The sequence below is a fragment of the Halichoerus grypus genome, chromosome 1, assembly GCF_964656455.1.
Source record: "Halichoerus grypus chromosome 1, mHalGry1.hap1.1, whole genome shotgun sequence".
Classification (NCBI taxonomy): Eukaryota; Metazoa; Chordata; class Mammalia; order Carnivora; family Phocidae; genus Halichoerus; species Halichoerus grypus.
In genome coordinates, this window is record NC_135712.1 from 161653096 (window position 1) to 161676158 (window position 23063).

Sequence of the window (23063 nt, forward strand, 5' to 3'; positions counted from 1 at the left end):
CTCTCTCTCTCTCAAATAAAAATAAATAAAAATCTTAAAAAAAACAAAAACAGGTACATCTGGCAAAGGGGGCCAAAAGCTCAAGTTCTAAAGATTGCCTCAGTCTTGGTGTCCCAAACAGACTGAGAACTAGTGTCCCTCAGGGGCGCCCGCATCTAACTCTGCCCACCTCACTCACAGCTGCCTCTTACCTGATGTCTAGCTCAGGTCCCTATTCTGTGCTAGACCTTGACCCTGATCCCAAGGTCCTCCAGGTGAGTAACATGGGCATAGAAACGGACAGCCATCCTTCCCGGTGACCCTGGGGACAAGGCCTGATGGGCAGGCCTCCTAGAGGAGGAGGCTCAAAGCTGAGGGGAAGTGGGGTCTCTGGGCTGAGCAAACACATGGCAGCACAAAGCCACGTGGTGGTTGCTAAGAGCCTCCAGATTGGCAGGCCCTGGTCCCCAGGGGCTGGCTGCCAAGAGCAGTGGGGCATCCCCCCCACACCTCTCACCCCTCACTTCCATTGTTCTCTGCTCAAGGTCACCCACTAGAGGCCCTCCCCAACCAGGCCACCTAAAACTGCACCCCATCACCCTCCACCTCCTTGCCCTGCTTAGTTTTTCTGTCTAGTGCTCCCCTCTATGGGACATTCCAATCCACACTGACTTGCTTCTCTCTTTGTGCCTGTCCCCCCAACTAGAATATAAGTTCCCCAGGACAGGGGACCCAGGCAACAGCGCCAAGCCCGGTACCCAGCTGGCACCCCCCCAAACATGGGCTGAGTGAATAGTGAGGAATAGAGTGGAAAAGCCATCTGCAGCCCACAGGGGCGTGACTGCAAAGCCCCTGGCAGGGCCGGAGGAAGGCGGTGGCCTTGGCGGTGGGAACCATGCTATCCGGATACTGGGCTGGTCACCCTGCAGCCAGAGCTCCTCCCGTGCAAGTGAGGGGGCCCTGCTCAGTGTCCAAGCAAAGCTGGAAATCTCACGCTTCATGAGAGATCTCCTGATCTGTAAACGTTGGCAACTAATTCAGGTTTTAAAAATATATCTCTGTCATCTGGGCGTAGTCCGAGGAGCCTGATTTGCCCACTCAGAGGAAGAGAACACAGGAGGGGTTTTCTGAGCAGAAGGGATGCCCTCTGTTTTGCACATGGAAAGAGCAGCCTGACCAGGTAGAGTGGACGCTTGGTGGCCACCAAGGTCCCCCTTTGGCACGGGGCCCAGATCCCGCACCTGAGCCCCTTTCTGCAAGCCGCCTTGGACCAAGGTTATGACTCCCTTCCCCAGGGACAACCACATCCACTGCCTGGTCCATGCAGAGTGGCAGAGGACCCGTCTCTTTGCCTCGATGAGGGACATCTCGGCAGGGCTGTGCCAGCCCCAGGGCTCTCACTGGCCATCGGTTGAGGGAGGCCTCTGTTGGGATTACGCCATGGCCCAACATTGCCCCAGCCCTCCCTGCTCTCTGTAACCTCCTTCACTGTGGCGACATGTGACTGTGCTTCTGTCCCCTGGGCTGCTGGGGTGGCGCTGGGGCAGGGGCAGAGACCCGGGACATGCGGCCCCAGGAAGGCTGACAGAGCCAAAGCCTTACCCCAAAGATCCAAGGTGAATCTCCCCAGGGCAACACACCCGTGAATTCATGGCAGGCAGCTCTGTCTCCTTGGTAATCCACGGTGTTCCACGCTCCAAGCCTTTAAGTGTAACCCCGGTCATTCCAGGGGTCCAGCCAGGAGCCAATGTAAAAGGGCCCCATGTTGGGGCTTTATGGGTCTGTAAAATATCTACCCTGTTTTTTCTTAGGCACATTTCATAAACCAGTGCATTTTATACCTGGGGGAATCAGCAGCTCCTATGACTACATGAAGCCGTTTTTGCACGCGCTGCTGTAAACTCGGGTGACAGGATAAGGATCTTTGCCTGTGGCCATAAAACCAGGTCTGGAACAGGCCAGCCCCTCAGTGTGTGGATGTCAGGGGCAATGAGCACCCACACCTGCCCCCATCTGCTCGGGTAGCCTGGGTCAGTCACAGACATGGACGGTGACACCAGTCATAGCAGTAATAAGAACAGCCGGCGTGTGCTGACCACACCCTACATGCCAGGGTCTCTGTGCTCACACTCAGCATGCCTTTGCCCTCGACGATCTTCTGAAGCATGGTCATCACCCCCATTGCACAGATGCGGAAACTGAGGCACAGAGGAGTTAAGTGCAGCAAGGTCACACGGTTGGCCTTGGACCCCAGGCAGTCTGGCTACAGGGAACAGCCTGTACTGTTAAACCACTAAGTCACTATCCTGGAAACAAATCCCAGCCTGCCTGGTGGTGGTCGACCTGCCTGGGCGGTCCTTACATAAGCAGGTAGCAGCAGGCCTCCCTGGGCACCAGCAGGGCGCCAGGTCCTCCTGACTCTCAGCAACCCACTGGGTCCTCCTCCAAGCCTACAGGGTGCGGCCATTTACCCCCACTGAGCAGCAGGCAGAAGGGGAGGTGGGGGCACCTCAAAGACGGCTTTGAAGGCAGGAGGGGCGGGAGGCGCCGAGAAACGCCGCGTTGGGGGACGATGCCTGGCGTGGGTGTGGAGACACAGCCCTGCTGTAGGAGCACAGCGTGTCTGGAGAACCTCACCCTGCTTGGGGTACTGCACTCCCTATGACCGGTAGCTGCACCCAAAGTGGTGACTCCTGTGAAGGAAATGTTCACGCGGGCCCCGAGGGGACACGCAGGAGGACGCCGAACCATGAGCGTGACCTGCCGTGGATGCAGCCCAGCATCCACCCCCGAGGGAGTGGCTGGTACATCGTGGTGGACGCCCCACTCCCCGGCCCCAGAAGGTTCTGGTCAGGGAGGAGCAATGCGCCGGGTGCACATCAGCCTTGACATGCACGGTGAAAACACAGAACTGAGTGACACAAGAAAGATGAGATGCCTCAGCATGGGTTTCTTGCAGCAGGGGCCGTGTCAACCGAGGGGTGCTCTCAGGGGAAGCTTGTCAGGGGGCGCAGCAGGGTGGGGGCTCCAGGAGGGGCTGTCCCCGCCTGACCCACGGGGCCTGGAAGAGTAAACTCACCAGAGACGTCCTGCCTCGAGGCGAGCCATTGGCTGTGTGGCCCGCAGGGGTCACGGGTGCCTGTGTGGGTGCGGCCCCCCCTTGGCTGAGGGCCTTTCTCCATGGAAGGCCCGCCCCGGCGGCAGCCCCTGAGAGTGAGGGGGTAAAGGGGGTACACAGATCACTATGCATGCTGGGGACAGGGCCCTGGAAGAGCACAAGAGGACAGCTGCCACGCCAGGGGGAGGGAACGGTCGGACGTGGAATGGGGGGAGAAATGAATGGATGGAGCTGGACAGAGGCCTTGGCTGGACGGCGATGATTAATGCACCCCGCCTGCCGAGTGTGATTAACTCGCCCTCCTCACGGGAGGTCAGGCACAGAGCGGGGAGGGCTGTGGCCGCAGTGCGCACGGCGGGGGGACGCCTGCACACTGCAGATGCAGATGGGGGCACTGCGTCGGAGACGCTCCCAACCACCAAACGGTACCCCTGAGTCTGGAGCGGCCAGGGCCCGTCGGAAGCTGGGTTAATAACTAGAGCGGTGGAGGGACGTTCATCACTGTCAGCCCTGAGCGCAGGGCTAGGCAGGGACGGGCGTGAGGCCACCAGGCCTGGGCCGTCCTTGGCAGCTGCCCCAGGTGCAGAGAGAGGAGCTCCGTTGGTGGGGGGACGAGGCCAGGCTTGGGAGCAGGTGCAGGGCCCCTCAGCTGGGCCTCCAAACAAGGGCCGAGGCTGTGCAGAAGCGGCGAGAAGGGGAGAGAATGCCTGCCATGTGCCATCGGTCACTCGGTGAGTCTTTCCTGAGGGCCTACTGCGTGCAGCAGGTGGGGCTTCAGGAATGAGCAAACACACAAAATCCTGCCCCCGTGAAGCCAGCATCCTTTGGGGGGAGGCAGGTAAGAAGCAAATACATCCAGAGCATAATGCGCAGGGGATCCGTGCCAAGAAGGAAAACGGGGGAGGACGGATCGGCGGGGAAGAGCCAGAGTCTCAGAGCCAGAGTCTCAGTGCTGAGGGAAGTGGACCCCCAAAAGGGAGTGAGGGAGGGGCCACGCGTCTCTCTGGGTAAGAGCCAGGACACAGAGGATCGTGCAGCTGCCCTGCGACCACTCCCATCCCCACCTCCTCCCATTCCCCTGCCTCAGTTTCCTCATGTCCTAAAACACAGATAGTACCACTTTGCTCAGTAGTTCTGTGAGAGCTGAGTTCCTCTCTCTGAAAGCCTCTAGCTTGTCACTATATAACCCAGAAACTCCACTCCTGGGCAAACACCCCAAAGACTTACAATATGGTCTCGAATGTTCGGAGCGGCACCATTCACAATAACCAAAAGCTGGACACAACTCACGTGTCCATCAACACATGAGCGGATAAACCACATGTGGTCTATCCATACACTGGAATGTTCCTCAGCCTTAAAGAGGAAGGGAATTCTGACACAGGCGCCAATATGGATGAACCTTGAGGACATTATGCTCAGTGAAAGAAGCCAGTCACAGAAAGATAATGCTGTAGGATCTCACTTATAGGAGGTCCCGAGAGCGGCCCAGTTCCCAGAGACAGCAGAATGGTGGCTGTCAAGGGGGGAGGAATGGGGAGCTAGTGATGAATGGCGACTGGGTTTTGGTTCTGCAAGATGAGAAGAGTTCTGGAGATGGCTGGTGGGGCTGGCGGCACAGCCCTGTGCGGGTACTTAATGCCACTGAACCAGACACCTAAAAATGGTTACAATGGTAAATTTTATGTCATGTGTATTTGCTACAACTTTTATTTTTATTTTTTTAAAAGATCTTATTTATTAGAGAGAGTGCGTGCACACGCACAAGCAGGGGGGAGGGGCAGGAAGAGGGAGAGGGAGAAGCAGGCTCCCTGCTGAACAAGGAGCCCGATGCAGGACTTGATCCCAGCACCCCAGGACCATAACCTGAGCCAAAGGCAGACTCTCAACCGACTGAGCCCCCCAGGGGCCACCCCTTGCCACAACTTTTTAAAAATAAAATAACACTCTTCTGGACAAAAAAAAGTACCTGGTACGTAGTCAATGTTCAAGTGAGGCCTGGTTCCTACCAGCGCTACCCCTGACCTCCTCAGGACAGAGAGACAAGAGCACAAGGCTTGGCACACACAAGCTGGTGACTCTGGCCAAGCTCTCAGCCCCCCTGAGTTTGGGTGTGGATGAGGAGGTCCTTCTAGCCAGCCCTTCTCTGAAGTCAGTCCTTGTCCCTGAGCCTGTCGACCCAGGATACCAGCATGCAAAATCCAGCACGACTGGGCTTTGCGCAGGATCACAGAGATCAAAAGATATGCTGGAGTGGATATAAATAGCCCCAAAGCTCTGGCTTCGCTGTTGAGCTGGCAGAGCAGGGGGACCCCAGTAAGCCTGGCTCCAAAATCCCCTTCCCGGAGCAGCCCTCCACAGACCCTGGTAGCTGACTCAGTAGGCCCCCAGGTTCAGGCTCTGGGCCCCAACCCCCACCTCACCTCCTGTCACAATTCCTCTTTTTCAAACTCAGACTGGTTTTTCAATCCAAGTAGGCCCCTCCCCTGCCTGTGAAAGCATCTGGTTTGCTGGGTAAGGATGCAGGGGTGGGGGGGTGGAGGGGAAGGAGTGAGGCACACCTGGAACACAGGGGAAGGGGCAGGGCTGGGGGCAAACAGTAAAACTCCACCCCCTTGCTCGCCTTACCCCATCTGGGACTCAGTCTTGCTTTCACCCTGACTCTTACAATGATTCTCAGTCGTCTCAGAATCAGCCTGCGGATACTGATCAGCGCCCCCAACACAAGCGGCAGACACATTTTGTGATGGGCACACCTCCGCCCTCCCTCCACTTCCCGCACACCGGCAGGCATCCCCCTGAGGGCTGACTCCAGCATCCCGGGCTGCAGGCTGGCACTTAGGAGGCTCGGCAAGTGCTGGTTAAGTGAATGAATAAATGACTAAATTAATGACTAATTCAACACATGTGGGAAGAAAGGAAGGCAGAGAGAGACGGAGAGTCCCAGACATGTGGTTGCCTACACATCTCTCAGTCTCTGCCTCTCCCTGGGTCTCCCTCTGTCCCTCTGTCTCTGTTTCTACACCCCCACCACAATCCATCAAGGTCTGTCTGTCTGTCTCCCAGCAGGCGGCTGAGAGCAAATGGACCAGAGGGCTCTGAGCTGCCGCTGGGCTGCCCCTCTTCCTCCCAGAAGGTCTATCCACCTGTCCACCTTCCCATTTTCTTTTTTTAATATATTTTTTTAAGATTGTATTTATTTATTTTGAGAGAGAGTGTGTGCAAGCAGGGGGAGGGGCAGAGGGAGAGAATCTCAAGCAGACTCCCTACTGAGTGCAGAGCCAATGAGGGGCTCGAACTCACAACCCCAAGACCATGACCTGAGCTGAAATCAAGAGTCAGATGCTTAACCTACTGAGCTACCCAGGCACCCCCCCTTCCCACTTTCCAAAAGGCCAGCTTCTTCCCCTTCTTCTTGGCTGGAGCAGCAACCACCCAGCTAACCCACAGACTCTTCCCCTGAGAGAACCCTGCCGGCCCCCATCACTTCCCCTGGGTGTCAGAGTCCAGGGGGCCTGAGTCAGCCAATCCTCTGCCTCTGTGACTCATACTGTATGAAGTAACTGGCCCCCATTCGCTGAATAAGATTAAATTTAGCAACAATCCTAACACTAGGGTCCCCAGGGGGCCCACCTCCATTCCCAATGACTCAAACTCTGAGGCTGCAGGCTCCCAGAGATGTGGTCAAACATCTTCAAATCACAGCTGTAAAACCACCTTCACCGTAAGCTTAGGACTGACTAAGAGGGGCCAAAATCAAATGTACGAACACGGGCTTAAACACATGGTTTTAGTCTCTCATGTACTAGCCTGGAGGTAGGCAGTAAAGGGGCAGTCCAGTTATCAGGGGCCTAGGCTCCCTCTAGCTCACTGCATCCCTGTGGTGCAGCCCCTGTCCTCACAATCCACAAATGGCTGCCTGTGCACCAGCCACCACATTCTCATTCCAGCCAACAGGAAGGAGCAAGAGGCAAAAGACCCATCCTTTCTTTAAAAGACATATCCTGGAAGCTGCGCACCACACTTATGGCCAGAACGGGGCCACAGGGCCATCTCTAAGTACCAGGGAGGCTAAGAAATGCAGTCTGTATTCTCCCAAAACTTCCAAAATAATAATGACTGTGGACTGCTACAGAGTGTGCCTTCCTACAGCCAGTCTGGACTTACTGGCCTTGTGCCACGGGGACAGCACTGTTCCCTATTCTTATGCCCCCTTTCCGGATGAGGAGCCTCGTCCCGGCTGCTCAGGACAGAGCTGGTCTCCAAAGCCAGACTTGCGTGCACCCACCACCTTGGCAATTTTTGTCTATCAAGCTGCACTTGGCAAACAGGGTCTGAGAAGTGACAGTGTCCAATACTGACCCCACGGCCTCTGACCTCCTCCCTGTGCAACCGAGACCACATCTAGACCACTGCCTGAGACGGTGTCTCAACTGTGGAAGATACCTGAGGACCCAGCATGGGTCTCACTACAGCAGCTCCACCTGGGGTGTGGCCAGGCTGAGCTGAGCCCACAGGCCCCAGAGGCCCAGACCCCAGCTGGGGAATTTTCCATTAGACCTGGGGGCACATGCTGGCCACCAGCTCATGTGTTGGAGAGGAAGTGGTTTGTTTCGATCAAATTAAAGCAAAGGAGAACCACTCGGGGAGAAAAATTGTGAGCTTCAGCTGAAGCTGTCACCTTGAGAAGAAAAAGAAAGCCAGCCCCCTCCTAGAGGGACATAGGTAAAACCCAGGACGTGGAGTCCCTGAAGGGCAGTGTGGGAGGAGGTACCGAGACTGTCTGGGGCTCCCTGTCCCTCCTAACCCCCTCCCTCACCTCCCCAGCCCAGCAGTCTCTCCAGCAGGCTCTCCTCACAGCCCCCCTGCACAGGGGAGAGGCCAGGGGGCACCTGCCTCCCTACCAGGCTGTGAGGTCGCCTTCCTGTGCCCCCGAACCTGTCCCCCTCCCTGGCACACGTCTGCACACACAAGGCTCTATAACCACTTAGTGGATTGGACCTGAAGTTCCAGTTCAGTGGAGAGATTAAAGACACTACATTTTACAATAAAAGCAGTCCTTGCCGAGAAGAGGAGCTGACTTCCTGGTGAAATAAAAGCTGCTGTTCCCATCCCTCTGGGCTCCTCCTGCTGAGAGGGACGGGACTTTTGGCATCTGGTAAAGGGAAATCTGGGAAGATGGTGACGAATCAGCTTCCCCCACCCCACCCCCATGCTGTGCTGTGCCCCCCCCGGGGGCCAGAGTCTGCATGTTTCTTAAACAAGAGGGCCATGCTCTTCCTGCTGGGCCACTGGCCTCCAGATCCATCCATGTCCTCGCCTCCTGGTCTGCAGCTTTCAAGTTTCTGGGTAGACAAAGGGACCAGGCTTGCTGAGTCCTATCCATGAGGGAGGAGACTTTGCATGCCATGTCCAGACCATGGCTAGCAGGCCCACCCACTCCGGAGGCCACAGAAACACAGGGGAGGCCAGCTCCCATCCCTGCCACTACCCTGCCACGGGCAGAGCCCAAGATCTTGGCCAGCGGTGGGCCTCACGACCACCGGACACAGAGCAGAATGGAAAGAGCACCACTCTGGGAGTCACAGCTCACGTTGGGCCCCCCTGTGCCACCCCAAGCAAGGTGCTTCACTTCTCTGGGCTCAGTTTCCTCATCGCTAAAGTGGAGCTGTGCAGATAAAAAGGGGATCAGCTGGGGGCACCTGGGTGGCTCAGTCGGTTAAGTGTCCGACTTGATTTCGGCTCAAGTTATGAGCTCAGAATCGTGAGATTGAGCCCTGCATCGGGCTCTGCCTCAGTGGGGGGTCTGCTTGGGATTCTCTCTCCCTCTCCCTCTGTCCTTCCCCCCTATTCTCTCTCTCTCTCTCTCTCTAATAAAAGGGGGAGGGGAGGAATCAGCTAGCACACAGCAGGTGCTCAATAAATGCTTATTTCAGCCAATCTCATGGTGGAGATCTCCAGTGCCAGGAAAATAGCTGCCTCGAGGAGAAAAGTGGTAGAAACTCAGCCACTAGACATTTTAATGAGTTTGAACACACATCCACACAGTAAATGGAGGCACTATACTGATAATATGCATATCACCAGAGTCCACCAAAATGACATTGAGGGATGATGTTAAATAATCAAGGGAAATAGAAGTCCCACTGTTTTCTTCCTGTACCTCAAAGGATCGTGGATTTTGCCCCCAGGGGTGTGCACTCTTCATTCTGGAGACCCTGGACTCGTCCACATAACAATCATGGATTTATCTAAAATGTCTGATTTTAAATATAAGCAGTTTGCTGGGAGGGCACCCAAAGGCGAGCCGGACCTGGCTTCTGCTTGCCACAGAGTGAGAAGAGGCAGGCACCCCGGCGTGGCACAGTCGTGGGAAGTCAGATGGGGGGCTCCTGGAGGACCCAGGCCTGCAAGAAGAAACCTAAAGAGAGGGCGGATTCCAAAGTGTATAAAATCATGAAAAGTTCTGAGAGGGGAGCTGGTCCATAAAGGACCTGTGGGCTTTCTGGAGGCAGGCATGGAGGTGCGGGAAGGGCATGCCAGGCAGAGGGAACAGCATGGGCAAAGGCACGAAGGTGGGACAACAGCACATGTCTGCAGCGGGTGCCAGTACAGAGGACATGCAGCCTCCAGGCCACCCCACCTGGGGCGGGTTTCCAGGCAAGTGAAATAGCTGCGTGTGGTGAGAGGAACAGGCCCGGGAAGGAGTGGAAAGGAGAGGGAGAGGGTGCTCACCTCCTGCGTGCTCCCTGAGTGGGAGCTCAGGGCTCGGCACCCTCTGGAGCATCCTCTCCCCGGAGCTGGGCTAGGCCCATGTGTGACGGCCCTTCCCCCGGGAGTCCCCTGAGGTCCCCGGCAGGATGAGAGCGCGTCTGTGGGAAGCCCCACCGGCCCCCGACAGACGACAGGTCCCGTTGCAGAAGTGCCACGCTCCCAAGGCCCGTGATGCCGGGGGAGACGGCAGGGACGAGAACACTGTGCTCTTGATGACTGCAGTTATCCAAAACTCGTTAGCGACAATGATTTCCTCCAGACCCCCTTTCTCCTCTCTGGATGTTTTGGCTGCTTCGCCGTATGGATGGAGTTAAAAATACAGCTCAGAGTGAGGGGGCTGCTGGCAAGAGTGGGCAAGCGTTCCCCCCACTGGGTGGGGGACTGTGGCCTGCTCGGGTCCCCTGACCCCGTCGCTGGCCGGGTGGCAGAGCTGGGGACATCCCAGGCTCAGCGGAGCCGGTCTCCGAATGAACTGTAGAATGAGAAGGTCCTCAGGACATACGGCCACTTGCTAAGTTACCCGACACAGACAGGTCACCACGACAGGGCGGAGAGAGCGCGGCACAGTGTGGGCCCCGCCTGCCAGCAGGCTGCAACACAAACTTGTGCCAACCTTAGTTAGGGCAGGGGAGTGACAACGTGGCCTGAGCAAACCCGAGGCGGCAGATTAAGGACAGTGGCAGACCCCTGCTCCTCCTCCCCTTGAGACCAGCAGGAGGTGGCACAAGTGGCCTCCCCGGACTCCGACGAAGCCTCGTGGCTCCCACCAGACTTTTCGGAACACTGGCGCCGGGACTCCCAGGCCTCCAAGAGAGAGGCCGGCCTCCAAGGGAGAGGCCTGCCTCCCCGAGCCCGCTGTGCTGAAGCAGCCACGTGCGCTCACTCGGGTCAGCGGCTCCGGCTGAGCCCGGCCTTCCAGACTTGTCCACAAGTTCCCAGATAGGTACTCAAAGTCATCCGGACCCGCCGGACCCGCTCATCCAGGACGTGAATACCACTGCGTAACTTCCACCGGCAAAGAGAACAGAAGATGCCACCAGTGAAGCCCAGCCCAAGCCCTGACCTGCGGAGTCTCAGAAGAGTGAGCTGTTACACAGCCACAGGGGACCAGAGCTTACAGACTGACTGGTAGATTGATTGAGTCTATCCATCTGTCCGTCCGTCCATCTGTCCATCCATCCTTCCTTCCTTCCTTCCACACATTCATTAAAACCCACCCTGAGGCAGGGCCTCTTACAGGCACCCCAGAGACAAAGAATTCATTCTCCCTGTCCCCATGGGCGCTTCTGGGCTGGATCCTCAGTGCCCACCCAGCGTGTCTGGGTCCATCGCGTGTCCATCGCGTGTCCCCATCTCCCTGTTTGGCAGCTTTCTCCCCTGGGGCCTGTCACTTCTAGGCCCCCCTCAACGTACTCTTGTCTGGTTCCTGCCCCTGCCTTCATTTTCTCTGGGTGTGGAGAGGACATATGGGATGTTCTGCCTTTCAAATGGGTCTTAGTATGCTTGAAAAAGTCACCTGCATACTAAAACAACAAGGGTATTTAAATGTTGCATTAGAAAAGATCTCTTTAACACAAAAGAAGTTGGTAAGGGAGGGACAGAGGAAGAAAAAAAGATATAAAACTTATTGAAAGTAAATAACAAAGTTGCAGATGGAAGTCCTACCTTAGTAACAATTATATTGAGTACAAGTAAATTAAACACTCCAATCAAAAGGGGGAGACTGGCAGAATGGACTAAAAACACATAATCCAGTATGTGTTAAGAGACGCGCTTTAGATTCAAAGACACAAAGAGGTCAAAAATTAAAAGATGGAAAAGGGGTTATCATGCAAATAGGAAGCCAAAGAAAGCTGGAGTGGCTACACAGATATCAAACACAGACTTGAAGATGAAAACTGTTAATGCAGACAAGGAAGGACGTTTTATAAGGACAAAAGGGTCGGTCCCTCGGGAAGACACAATACTTCTAAACATGCATGCACCAAGCAACAGAACCCCAAAACACATGAAGCAAAAACAGAGAGAGCAATAAAGGGAGAAATAAGCAATTCCACAGGAATAGTTGGAGACATCAGTGCCCCGCTTTTCGTAACAGATAGAACAGTCAGACAGAGGGTCAACAAGGAGACAGAGGACTTGAACACTGGAAACCAACCAGACCCGACAGACAGGCCCAGAACACCTCCCAGCAGCTGGTGCATATTCCTCTCAAGTGTACTTGGAACATTCTCCAGGACAGATCATATCTTAGCCCTTAAAATGAGTCTTGATTTGGGGCACCTGGGTGGCTCAGTCGGTTGAGTGTCCGACTCTTGATTTAGGCTCAGGTCATGATCTCAGGGTCGTGATAAGGAGCCCCAGGTCAGCTCCACGCTCAGCATGGGGTCTGCTTGGGGGATTCTCTCTCTCTCCTTCTCTCTCTGTGCACCCCCACCCCTGCTCACACTCTCTCTCTCAAAAAAAAAAAAAAAAAAGCAAAAGCAAAAACAAAAAAACTAGTCTTGATTCATTTAAAAGGACTGTAATCATACAAAGTATATCCTTAAAACACAAATGGCTGAAATTTAAAGAGTCCCCTAAACACGGCTAGATGGCAGCTCTTGGGAATGTGCTTGAGTCATCCTTGTTCAAACCATCACTCTCCCTACCACCCTTGCCTCTCTGTGCCTCTGTTTCCCCACCTGTATGTTGGGGACAAGAGAGGTACTTCACAGAGCTATAGCAAGTGTTTATAAGAAACCACTCAGTTGTCATAATTATTACTTGTTATTGATGGAGGGTGGTAGTGATAATCCCTTACGTTCCATCTCTGGGTGAGGAGGCATTCCCTCATAGAACGGGTTAAGACTTTCAAAACGCCTCTGCTCCCACTGTTTAACTCAGTCCTCATCATCTGTTAAACGGGAAAAAGCTGGTAGTGGTGAGGCCCCAGTATGGTGGCATCTGTTGAGTCCTTCGCCCAGGGCCTGGCTCACAATAGGTGCCAGAGAGGGAGTAGGTTGGCCTATGGGTGGGCATCGAGAGGGGGTGGTCGGTTCCCTGCATACCCCTTGTGGGTGGAGGATTTTACACACCTCCAAGTTTAGAGGTGCTGAGCTGGGTGAGAGCAGAGCCTTGAAGAAGTCTAGACAGAGATGGGAGCCTGTAATGGGCTGGGGGTGGGCAGAATATTCTAGATGGCTCTGCCTTTTTGTGGAGAGTCCTCCATCCTGTTGAAACAATGTAAGTCTCCCCCTTTAACTGCAGGTTAAAGGGATGATGACGGCACGTCTTACAAAGATGCTGGATTCATGATCAGCTACATTAAATGTGCAGGAGTCAGACAGACAATAGAGAGATAAACGCCAAGACCCAGTCTGAATTCTAAATCCCGTGACTTTCCTCTAACATCAAATTTCTTCTCCACCTAGGAAAGAGGAAACAACAGCAACAAAAATTGGCAAGCATGAGGGGTACTCTGCTCTACTTGTATTACCTATTTAATCCTCACAGCCCTCTCTGAGGGAGGTGACGTTTTATAACCCCATTTTATAGGTGAAAACACTGAGGCACAGAGAGGCTAAGTAACTGGCCAGAGGCAATACAGCCAGACCGTGGTGGAGGGAGTGGTATGGCCCCGCAGTGCGTGTCCTGACTATGTATGAGTATGTACTTTGTGTGTATCCTGACCAGGAGCCATCTAGAACCCCCAGCCACCCTGGGGGAGTTGAGAGTCCTTGCTTGGGCTGCTTCTCCAGAGGGGTGAGGGAGAGTGGGGAACTGGAGGCAGGGTCCGGGGACATCAGCCGGCCCCCACTCACTCCCGAGCCCAAGAATACTGCAGGCAACAAAAACCTACATGCACTCCGCCATCTGGAGTCTTTCCTTCTGGTTAAGCAATGCTCTCTCCTTCCCATCTGGACAGGTAGTTGTTGGGTGAGGGGACAGTATGGGACCATGTTCCTTTTATCCACAACCCATGTGCTTCTGCTCAGCTCCACCAGCACCCTGAGCCAACCTCCCAAAACCCCATACCCCGAGTCCCGTAGCATCTCCCGCAACCTCCTACTCACTGGCCCCCGCCTTCCCCAGGAACAGGGGTCCCGTCCACACCCGAGTGCAGTCCCGGCCCTCCTCTGTGCAGCAACCCCAGGGACACCTATCTCCCAAAGTCCCTCTGGGCCTCTCCAGCTCTGCTCACCCTGCACACCCTGGCTGCGCATCCCCTACCCCTCTTCTCCCTTGCTGTCCTGTCCCCTTGCTCACTCTGCTCTAGACACATCTGTCTCTCACCATACCTCAACCACACCAGGCATGCTCCCCTCTCAGGGCAACCCCCAAAGGGAGATCTGGTTGTCCCCCTGGATCCACTGTCCCATTAGAGAAAACGAAGCTGAGGCTCACAGAGGTACATTCCACATGCTAAGGGGGAGGAAGAAGAGCTCAGTCTCCAGGCCACAGCCCCATCAGAGTCTTACCCCCGAGCTGACGACACGGGCCACTGGCCCATTCATGTTCAATTTCAGGCTGTCCAGAGACCCCTGCAACCTATCTCCAAATAATGTGCACTCTGTGCTAGAGGACGTCCCTGCAAGGGTCCCTAGCAGCTGCCCCAGGACCGCTGGATACAGGCTGGAGACTTTTCCTTTGAGCACTGAGACCATCCTCATTGAGGCCTGCCACATCAGACAGTTCGCAGACAGGCTGCAAATGACCGTCGTGAGAGGCTCCTCCAGACCTGCCAATCCAGGATACCCTCCTTGGACGCCCTGTTCCCTGAGGTTCGGATGAGGAGGGCCATGCCCCGGTGTCTCAATTCTCCGTGAGCTCTGACACTCTTCAGGCAAGGGCAAACACAGAGCCAACAAGCCATTCAAATCAACAAGGGATTCGGCGGCGGGGGGGAGGGACAGAGCCAGAAGAGGAGCACATTTGCCAACCCCCCACAAGACCAAGTATCCCAGTGAGTCCTGATGAATGAACACATGGAGAAAGGCCCGAGGTGGCTTCTCGAACAGCTTTCTAGCAGGCTGGCAAATGCCCGCAGGTTTGGAGTGGGGAAGTGGGGCCGACTCAAGGCAGAATACCTGGCACCGGCTGGGTGGCACCTGCCAGCTTCGAGAGTCCCTTCCCCTGCATGTGCACACCCATTGCCCATGACCACCCCACCAGCAGCCGGCTTCCACCCTCATCCTGCCAAAAAGGGACCTGGGCTCCTGGCGGTGAAGTCACTCCTCCAAGGTGACCACAACAGCGAGGCACCAATTCTGCCACTCAAAGGGAAAGCCATAGCTGTCCCTGGGTGGGAGACGGTGCTGGAGTTCATTCTGGGTTGTCTGGGGGAGCTGACCATACAGATCTGGAAATGGCTCCATGTTTTGTGAAACATTTACACAAAGCAGCAAACAGCTTTGAATCTACGCAGCGTGGTGGTGAACAGCATGGGCTCTCGAGGCAGTCAGCCCTGGGTGCCGATCCCACCTCTGCCACTGGGTGACTGCGGGCAACCTGCTTCACCTCTCAGAGCCTCGGTCTTCCCATCTGCAAAATGGGACAATAATGGCTCACAGCTGTCACAGCGTTAGCCCGCCAACGGAGACTCTGTCAGCACACGGCGCCTGGAGTGGGCTCGGTTATCACTGTGGTTTGACTATAATCAAATCCTGCTCCTCTGTGAATCTTGCCTCCTCCAAGAAGGAAAACCAAGCATTTCACAATCAGGGCTCAGACACAGCACAGCTTGGGAGTGGTGAGCCAGTCTTGTTCACCACTCCACACCCCCCCTCCCTGCACAACCTGGCTGAAATCCGGGTACTAAGCAAATGCCCCGGGCTGGTCCCTGTCTGTCTGGACCTCACCTGGCCCAACTGTCCCCACTCACAGTCCTGGCGTGGCCACCGACAACACCTCCCACCTCCCCCTCCCCAAACCTGCCTGGCGCCTCTCACCTCCCCTTTCTCATGTGTTGTTTCCCTGGCTTGATACCATCTTCCTCCTCCTCTTTCTAGCTCAAATGTCACCTCCTCCAGGAAGCCCCTGTTGACACCCGAGGGTGGCCATCTGCTTCCTGCTCTGGGGCTGTACACCACTTAACCCCACTTCCTATCCTGGCCCAATATCTCTGCAACCTTCTTTATAGGCCTCTGTCCCCATCCATGGGTTTCCAAGCAGAGGCGGTAGGGGAGCCGCCCAGATCAAGGACAAGAATCAGGCTGAGCTGCCCACGTGTTCAACAGTTAGTGAATAAAAGGACATGCAGAGAGCATGGCCTACATGCAGTGCTCAGCCTGGCTCCTGGTGTATACCACAGGCGCTCCATAAATGTTAGCTCCCCATCAGCATGGCTCCAGATACCCTCAAGGATGGACAGGCGGGAAATACAGGAAAATAGTGCAAAACTTTCATTGTAGATCCGGAAAGGGTGTTCTGCCTTGTACAGTTCTCTCCATTTCCCTGTATATTTGGAAATTTTCATAATAAAAATTAGGGAAGACAAGCCTCTTAAAAGCATTCTCAATACCCTAGCTGTTCCTGCCCCTGGAGCTACCATTCACTGCGTTCTCCAATGCCAGGCACTTTATGCAATGCCTGACTCTGATCTTCCTGAACAGAAGCAGCCCTCACCATTTTACATGGCGGGGGGCTTGGGGGGAGACTGGCCTCAGGAAGCCAAGGGCTATGCTTTGCCTCACTTGGAAAGCCCACACCGCTGGGAGGTGGCCAGGGCAGGACGGGGACTGCCCACACCCGCTGCCGGGGCGGGGATGAACTCCAGGTGTTGGTCACTGGGTGGCCTGGAGGATCCCCAGAGCAAGGCCAGGGCAGTCGGGGTGGGGGAAGCATTTGAAATACTCAAGACCACAGCTCTTCACCTGTTACAATGGAAGCACTTAGTGTTTCTAAGAGCTGGTCCGGCGTATCCTGCTGGAAACACGAGCCCCACAGAGGGGCAGGATTCAGACTCCGAAGGCCGCTGGGTGATGTCACCGGCCAGCGCAGCCTGGCTCCCAGCTGGGGCCGTTTCAGCCACAGCCTGGCCTGGGTCTGCACTGGCTGCGGGGTGGCGGGCTCGAGGCCCATGGGACCGCAGGGCCACGAATGGGACCCCGGACGGCCTCCCGGCCGCACATGTGCCTTCTGCCCCATTCCAGTTAGGTCAGTGCACCTTCCCCAGCCCAGTTCTTGCTGCACACGGGCCTGTCTGTGTTGTTTTCTGCGGCTCTGTGGCAATTACTCAGATGACAAGCTCAGAATGGCGCCCTTCCCAAGTTAGGCAAATCGGTGTTCTTTCTCACAGAAACAGAGAGCAAAGAACAAAAACCACCATCAGCTGTCAAGACACTGTCATAGATGAAAGAGCTGACAAGTAGCCACCCAGCTGACAAAATAAGGCCGATGCCCCCAAACTCCCGATGTGGCACCCCCCCTTCACCCCGGCCCGGCCCCAAGATCTCTGCAGCCTCCAGGAGGCCGGCACACAGAGGGTGGAGGCGGGCACGGACGTGGGAACGGGAGCAGGTCCTTGCTTCATCTCACACACAGTGCTGCTCCCTGTTTTTCTCGAGCCGAGCCAGATAAAGAAGCTTTTCCCGATTTATTTTCCAGGTTGTAAAATAATCATTTGCTTAGCTTGTCAGACGGCTAGGAGAGAACTTCAGAGAAACACACTCTCCTCATCTCTCTGCGGATTCTACCATCTGCTGGGAAAACAGGAGCGGCTCGCCCTGGGCCCTCAGAGTCGGAAACATTTTGTCCGAGCAGGACCCGCCTTCCAGTGTATGTTGCAGCTCGTTCTGGCCGAGGGACATCCTCCCCGGCATTGGATACTCTGCTTTATCTTGGCCGGGAGAACAAGAACATTATCTCACGAAACTGTGAACACAGTATCTCCCTCTGCCACCTTCGCCGCCACCCTCTCGGATCAGGAAAAGCCCTCAAGGCCTCTCCTGGCCTGTACGTGGTCCCCACTCTAACTATGAGGGGGACCAGGGCACAGGGACACAAGGCTCTCGGGGCTGCAGAGCCTGGACCATGGGGTCGGTACTTCCGGCGACTCTGAGGAACAGAACGCTTTCAGAGGTGTCTTGCCAGGACCCTCCCAAGTACAGCTTACGTCATGACTTCTTGCCTGCCGCCCCCTCTGCACTGGCCACCCGTAAGCTCCCCTCCGAACTGCCAGCACCATCATCATGGTTAATGTCACCACAGACCTGGGGACAGCACTTGTTTGGTAAGTCAACAGAGACTGAATGCCACTGGAAACCTCCCCCAGAGTGAGTCACCAACTCCGAGCTTCAGAAAAATGTCCTCTCCGAGTGATGTGACAGTGCTTGAGGGCTGGAGGGGACGAGAAAACAAGGGAGGCCGCTTCACAGGGCCCTCTCCCCAACCTTGGGGGGGCCAGGGCTTACTTCGGCTGGGACACCCTGGAAAATCAGAGGCTGGAAGGGGTCGACTTGTTCAACCCTTGCCCCCTCTCACCACCACCTTGGGGGATGCTGAGGACCCAGACTTGGTGACGGGATCCCACATGGCAGGACAAAAGCCAGGCCTGCTGGGCTTCCTCCGGCCCTGGAGGCCGGGAGTCACGCAGGATCCCGGGGGTATCCAATCATTCTGCAGCTGGGAGGGTGGGTGGTGGTGGGTGAGAGCAGGGGGCTAGAGCCAGACCACCTGAGTCCCAATCCTGGCTCCACTGCTAGGGGGTAGGAGAGCCTGAGCAAGTCACATGACCTCTCTAAGCTTCAGTCTACACATCCATAAAATGGGAGCAGCGACTGTTCCTGCCTCATAGGAGGGATGTGGCCATGCAGTGAACTGGTAAATGCAAAGCCCCGCAGCAGTGTGGGACACACAGGAAGCCTCCAAGGGGTGTGGCTGTAGTGCACTCACCCCTGCTAACCAGAGATTTGGTTCTGTAGGTCCACCGATACCAGCAGGGCCTGCTCAAGTTCAAGCTGACTGCATGAAGGAAAACACAGCAGTTCTCATCGATCCCGCTTGCCTTCATCCACTCAACAGATATCTACTGGGCATCTATTATGTGCCCGAACCTCTAGTGGGAGGGGGTGGTTCTGGAAACATCATTATAATGTAGCCGACTAAACACTGGATATGAATTCTGATGTCAGAAAAATCAATTAAATAATCCAACATATCCAAAGGCACCCTCTTTCTTCCCTGTTATCATCCTGTTGTCCCTATAGCTGAGAAACTCACAATGCTATCTTTCAGCAGAGGACTTCTGAGAAAGGGCTTAAAGTTCTGGGCTTGAAAGTTTCTACCATGCCTGGGTGAGGTGGTACAAGATCACTATTGTCCCAGGATGAGCCTTGTCAATGATCTTTCACCTGCATCTCTCTGTCCTCAGCAAGAGTGGGGACCTGCACCTTCTGGATGTGCGGGGGCAGCCTGTCCACATGGTGGCAGGGGGCAAGGGGCTCCTGACTCCAGCTAGAGCCGCCAGTCGGTGGCTGCTTAAGATAAGGTTAGCCAGGCCTGCCTTAGCCTGACACGCTCAACGCACCCTTGCCTACAAGGACCCCCGTCTGCCGGCAGGAGGGCCTGGGTGCTGACGCCAGCAGTGCCCCCTGGTGGGAGGGGGCACCAGCCCTGGGAGAAGGTGGAGCCAAGCGCCCCAGCAGGAAGTAATCCCGACGCCGCGGCCTGGCGCTGCCTGGCGCCTCAGGAAGCTCGCACGGAAATGTTCCTGGCTCAATCCCAGGTGGCCAACCCCAACTTCACCCTGAGTTCTGGACCCCAGGAGGTCTCACGCGGGCTGTCAAGAAGTTTACGCACCACCTGCCTGTGCATAGTTGGCTCCAAAGAAAGGAGAAACTGATTGACAAAGGAAGAACCTGAAATGCAGTAAGCACCTACTGTATACCAGTCTCTTCCATGCCCCTTATCTTCCCTTAACCATTAGAAAAGGTATGGGAGGCAGCTGTGATCATCCCTGTTTCGTGTGCATTAAGGAAAAGCTCTGAGCCTACATGAGGAGGCATGACTTGTCCCATGGTCACTGGCTGGTGAGTGCAGAGCCGGCCGTGGGACCCAAGTCTACCCATGTCCCTTTCTCTATGCAGAGCTGTTTATTCTCTTCCTCTGTTCTCTGCTCTTGCCTTTGTCTCTCCAAGCACATCACTAACAGCTCTGCATACAGTAGGCACTTCATAAAAGTCGGCTGCTCTCGAGGAAGTTGGTTAAACCATGCTCAGGCATCAATCACTTCGCTACACGGATGGGCAGTGGGCACTGTGAATCCAGAAGTGGAAAAGGAGCCCTCAGCTCATTCCCCCTACACCCCAGGTATGTGAGAAGGCAAGTATGATACACCCCCCCCCCCAAGAGTCTCCTATGAAGGGAGGGAGGCTCCAGTATTCTCCCTCCTGAAAGGCAGGGAAATGAAGTGGATGCTGGGAAATGGGACCAGTGTGCTCCATCTTGAGGGAGCCCACTGTTCTGTGAATGTGCTGGTACCACACAGTCTCATTCGTCATGGTGTGGTCTGGGGGCCAGCAGCAACCATATCTCCCGGGAGCTTGGGAGCCTTCCCCAGACCTGCTGCTCCGAATCTGGATTTTAGCAAGATCCCCAGGTATGAGGTGGGCACAGTCAAGTTGGAGAAGCTCCCCTGCCCTAGAACTTGGCTGGTGGCGGTGTTGCCACGGTTCCTCTCAAAGGGGATGCCATCACAGGCCCTGGCTGTGTCTCAGTGAAGGGAAGCCAGTGTGGGAGAGCTGGGGACTTGTGAAATAAACCCCGCAGCCACGTGCCCACCTCCCTCCCACTCCGAGGCACCACCCAGATGCGACACTGGGGATTCCCCACAGCAAGCGGGACTCACTGTCTGTCCGAATCCCCCCGTCCCCACACTTGGTCACCAGAGGTGACTTTGAAAAGAAGAAAGGAATGCATTCCCCAGGACGGTGCTGGGAGGCATCTGCCAACAGCATGTGTCACTGTTGCCTAGGAAAGTGGAACGTGCATCCCTGCCCTTGTGTGCCACCTCCCTAAGGTGCTGAAGATTTTACCTGGGCAGCCCCCAGCTTTTCTTCCAGTCCCTGTGTGGGGGACAAGAGCTCAGTCCCCTGCAAGTAGCACTGGGTGACCCACAACCACTGTGGGAGGTCCAGAGTGACACCAGAGAGCCCGGGGCGGGGCACCTGGAGGAGGCTGCAGGGTCTATGCTTTCTTTCAGTGACACCAGCTAGGAGTTATCCACGGCCTCCCTCCTCCCTCCCTGGGATAAACAGAAAGCAGGAGTTTGCCACCAGACCTGCCACCACAGAGCCATGAGGCTGCCCCACGTCCTGACCTCACCCTCACCGCCCTCCTTCTTCAGAGCCCACCAGAACCCAAAGCACTGCCCAGAACCGGTGCAAGACACGGGGGGGGGGGGGGGGGCAGGCAGGCATCCCTTGTCCCATGGCCACAGCCTGGCACAGCCCCACAAGGTGGGGGAGACACCAGGTCTCAGATGACTGTAGCTGGACTGGAAATCAGGAGGCCTTCCCCCATCTGCAACCCCCACCCCCGCCCTGCAGAATTTTGGAGTCAGGATCAACTCCTCCCCCATAATCCCTGCGTACCCCCCCCCCCCCCCCCCCCCCCCCCCCCCCGCCTCCCAGGAAACCTTCAGGAAACTGCTGACTGCTAACCCCCCTACCCCCAACACAGTGTTTTTCTCCTCTGCCCCGGGTCCAAACCCTGGAGTGTGGCCAGGTGGTCCCGAAGACAGAAGGACAGCGAGGGTAGACAGGCTCAGAGCACCCAGGAACCCAACCCCGGAGTCACCTGAAGCCCCCGTGCCCCCTGCTCGCCCCAGATGGGCGCCCGGACTTCTGCGGAGAGGAGCCCCGCACCCGACTTGGGCACCCCTGGGAGGCGAACGGGCTGCCGCCCGAGAGCTGCAAGCTCGCCCGGGACGCTGGGGGTCAGCGCGGCTGGGCAATCCCGCCCCCATCCTGTCCCCGGCTTAATCCTTGGTCCGAAATAGTCAGGGTAATCCCAGGGTGAGGCGGGCGCGGTATTAACCCCGGAGCCGCGAAGGAAGAGACCGAGACGTGCAGAGGGAGGAGAGCTCGGCGCATCACGAGCTAGAGGGAGCACAGGGTCCTTCCCGGAGGGACGGCGACCCGCGAGTGACCCAGGCCCGCTCGAGGGCGGGATCTGCGCCTCCCGCGCCCCCTTCCCACTGGGTGTCGGGCTCTCCGGGTCAGGAGTTCTGGCCCCGCTATCCAGAGCCCCAGGTCTGCGCGCGGACAGCACCCCGTGGCGAGGCCGATCCCGCAACCGAGCCCCGGGGGTCACTGGAGCCCGAGTCCGGAGCCGTCCGTCCGCGGAGCCTGGCCGGTGGGAGCGCTGGGCAGCCGCCCCGGAGCCGCTTTCCTGTGGGGAGCCCAGTCCCCGCCCGGGGTCCGGCTCTAGGTCGCGGGTCCCCAGGTGCGCCCTCCGGCCGGGCACCCTCCCCGCCTCCGCCCGCCTCCCCGCCCGGCCCCGAGGGGAGCGGGGCCCCCCAAGAAGTTCGCGCACCCCCGACACGCCCGCCGCCCCCGGTCCCTGCTTACTTGTCGCGGCGGCCGCCGAGCTCCGGGATGACGCCGAGCGGCTGCGAGCCGGGGCCGGGGCCGGGGTCGGGGCGGCGGGCGCACGCGGCCAGGTGTCGCCGGTGCCGCTCCAGCAGGCCGGCGTTTTCGCGGCTCAGCCGCGCCACTTGGCGCTCCAGCTCCTCGATGCGCCGCCGCCGGCGCGCCAGCAGCTCCTGCTGCGCCGCGACGATCCGGGTCAGCTCCTGCAGGTACTCGGCCGCCTTGCCGGGGGGCTCGGCGGCGCTGGCCATGGCCCCCGCCCGGCGGCCGGCAGCGCCTCAGGCGAGCGGGCGGCGGGGCGGCCGCGGCGGCGGCGGCCGCGGCGGCGGCGGGGCGGCCATGGCTGCGCGGCGGGGACGGCGGCTCGGCTCGGCGCGGCGCGGGGCTCGGCCCGGGGGGCGCGGCGGCGGCGCGGGGCTGGCGCGGCCCCGCCTCGGCTCCCGCCTCCGCCGGCGCCCGCCCCCGGCGCTTCCGCGCCTCGCGCTCCCCGCGCCGCCGCGCTCCGCCGCCCGCTGCCCCACGGACGCGCCGGGGCGGGCAGGGCGCGGAGCTGCGGCCGCCGCGGGCAGGCGAGGAGTTTTGCAAAGTGCCGGCTGCGGCGCGAGGGGGAGCGGGAGCCC

The 23063-nt window shown here is 57.2% G+C and overlaps 1 protein-coding gene across 1 annotated transcript in view; it reads right to left on the bottom strand.

Annotated features, from left to right (window-relative positions):
• IQSEC1 (IQ motif and Sec7 domain ArfGEF 1) overlaps window positions 1-22477 on the bottom strand; it is a 371367-nt gene extending 348890 nt beyond the window's left edge. Inside the window, exon 1 of the mRNA XM_078074599.1 lies at window positions 22423-22477. The gene's annotated coding sequence lies outside the window, so the exon portion shown is untranslated. The remainder of the gene's footprint in view (window positions 1-22422) is intronic.
• Window positions 22478-23063: the final 586 nt, after the last annotated feature.